Consider the following 3,328-nt stretch of genomic DNA (forward strand, 5'->3'; position numbering starts at 1 on the left):
AGTGTGTGTGTGTGTGTGTGAGTGAGAGAGAGAGAGAGAGAGAGAGTGAAAGACTGGTCTGCCTGCCAGTCTCAATGTGCGTGTTGGAGAGAGTGCGCATGCACGTAAGGTTGTATGGATGCGTGTGCGCACGCACGGGCGCGCGCATATGTCAGAGCGAGGGAGGGAGAGAGAGAGACACTGAGGGAGAGTGATGCAGCTCCATCCGTGGCTGGTACAGTTGGAGTAAACATTAAATGTGCTTATTGTTTTTTTTCCTCCTCACTTCTTTCTGCTGAATTTAATAGAAATAACATCTAATTGTGGTCTATTTAGCAGTTAATTAGTGTCCTGACTCAGTTATCATACAGGCTGCAGATAAACAGTCGTTTCAAAAGAGACAGCACAACAGATGGGCTGCGTTTTTGATTAGTGGGTAGATAGAAGGTTCAGTTTCGAATCTGGTAATATAATTGTTGCCTGTTATTGCCAAGATGAAAGTGTTGCTGTTTCATGGTGGAGCCTTAAATAGCACCACTTTCACTTGCCCTGCGGAGACTGTTAACCAATTAAGGGTGAGATCCAACAAAGATTAGCCATTTAGGAGAGTGGAGTGGAGTATAGCTACAATAATGCTGGTTCGTCAGCAGCCAGCAGGCTGTCTGTGGTGTGAGCTTGCTCAGTCTGTCCTTGCCTTCTGTTACATTTTGCACCAGCTATTGCAAATCTACTCTAAGACATTATCATTAGCTATTTTATAATTATAATCATAGGTATGCTCAAACAATTCCACATCAAGGGCTTCCTAAGATCTTTGTTAGGCCATAGATAGCTAAGACTTTGTGCAATGGATCCTCACGTGAAGATTTGTTTTTGTAATTAGAATAATATCTGTAAACTGCAGAGTGCAAGGGAATAAAACATTTGAGCTAATTTAGGTACAAATAACCACACACAGACACACACACACACACACACACAGAGAAACACACACGTGCATTCTTTTTGAGTCCACCTACCTCGCACTGGTTTTATAGATTATGTTATTACAGCACAGTAAACTGATAGACATGCTTCGCTATTTGTTAATTATCCTGCCTTGCATTTGAAATAACTTTTTTATAAGTCCTGCTGATGTGATAATGCAGCACAAATCTAAAATATAAAGCTCACTGTACATAGCCCACAGGGATAATTTCAGATCTCAGGGCAGCAAGCTGTGGTGAGATTGGGTTGGCCCTGAAATCAATGGGCTGATCCCTCTCTGTCCAGCTTCCTGGCTGACATGCTTGACTTTTCATCACCACGGTCACATAGATTGATGACTTATGACCGAAAATGTATGTTTGCTGACCTCTAGCAAAGTGAGTGACACATAATTAATACAATAACACAGAAAACTGAAAAGGAAAGGGGTTATAATGGTTCAGTATCATTGGGGCTTGACTTTAAACAGCCATTTGACATTTGAATGTCCAAAAAAAAAAGGAAAAAAAAACAACAACAAGAACAAAAGCAGTGTGTCTGCCAGGGTGTGTTATCATGTGTTATCATAAATGGAGTTGTGAAATCTGGTACAGCAGGATTCGGAGTTGAGATGTTATTTACAATCATGTAGAGAAGTTAGTGCCAGTGGTATTTCATCCTCATTTGGACAGGTGAAGTAGCTGCATGAGACCAAGTATCTCGGTACAACTTGTGTCTAACAGTCTCATAATGTGAAGGCATGGTCAGGACACTCTTAATCAAGGTAGTTCTTATCAGTGTAAATTGCCCACATCCCCTCTGTGTAAAACCCAGAACTGAGTGTCTATGATACATGGCTCATGTAGACCATGGTGTACTATTCTTCCCCTCCCACGGTGTCTTGGGTGCGGACCCATTCCCACTCCACATCCAGCAGCAGGGTCAGTACATACTAGAAACGAACCCCTGAGTGGGCTCCTCTGATACACAGTTAATTAAAATTCATTTCTGAGCATGCATTAGCCATGCCCATCTATTTATGGGCGGCACTCAAATGCAGCCACTACAAAACAGTGCTCTGTAATTAACCCCACCTAATCAGATAGCACACTAGTGTTGTGTTCCTTTTCGTCCTCAAGCACACAACCATTGGACAGAGGTTTCAGAGAGAGGATGAGCCCATTCTATAGTTCAGAATGGCTAAGCAGATTAAAACCTCATATCAAACATGATATTTACAGGCAAGGCTCAGTGGAGAGTGGTCCTTTTATATGGGATGGGGAGAGGCTTCAGGGCTGGGCTTTTAAAGCCCTGTCCCTTAATTGTATTCTGGCTAAGTGGGATGAATGGTGCTTTTTAATCAGACCACTGACGGGGCTCAGTGCTGTAAAAGTATAAAGATGGTGCCTAATAGTTAAGATGCTGAATGATATGCTTTTAGTCCAGGTTTTCCAGCTTTGAGCAGTATTTAAATGGATTCTAACATTATGCTGACACCTGTAAACATCACTGTGATTTCCCCTGTTGTTTCTGCTGCAGCAGCAAAAATTGGCTTGGTAGGTAATTGTACAAAACTATTTATAGTAATGTCGCCATCTTTGCATCGTGTTTGGGCCTTCAACCTACAATCAGACATTCACCTACTGTTCATGAATGTACATCGTGTTTTGAAGTGAAATTTTATATTCACAGAGAATAGCAGTGCTGACTACATGAATGTGTTTCTTTTGAGACCTACTCCACTTTGTTGCTCTGACATCTGAGGTTGTGCTCCTCCTAGTGGCTGATCTTGGCTATGTTTTCCCCTCAGACTTGTACACAAATGGGTTTGATAGCAGAGGTTAAACACTTCAAATAATAATTTGCAGCCACGTTTTACTCTGCTCTTTGTGGAGCTGCTGAGACAGTAGGTGGAAAACAGGAATTACTGGAATCTTTTTGATGCAACCTGTCAAGCTCACCATATAGAAAGTAATAGTAATAGCATAAGCCCTGCTGTTCACCTTGTCAATTTGAATTTCATGACCAATCAAAGGTAGACAAGGTGTCATTTAGTGGGTAGGGAAGAGGGGAGAGTGAATCCTTTTCCCAAACAGTTAATCCAACTTTAATCCTAGTCATTAGGAATTAGACATGCCGAGATGTCCGGCCGTGCCTCTAAATTACAATCAAACGGTTACCAATTACACATATTATTGATGGTAGATTCTCTTTTCAACTGCAAATTAAGGCTATTAAGGAAGGCTCCTTTTTAATGCAAAAGTGACTAATTAACCAGCGGATGGGAAATCTGCTGCCCAGATATCAAAAAAGTTCTCAGCACACATTGCAGAAACACAAGGGAACCAATTAGTTTAATTATCAAAACAGCTAATTAAAATTG

The sequence above is a fragment of the Channa argus genome, chromosome 2 (assembly GCF_033026475.1).
Source record: "Channa argus isolate prfri chromosome 2, Channa argus male v1.0, whole genome shotgun sequence".
Classification (NCBI taxonomy): Eukaryota; Metazoa; Chordata; class Actinopteri; order Anabantiformes; family Channidae; genus Channa; species Channa argus.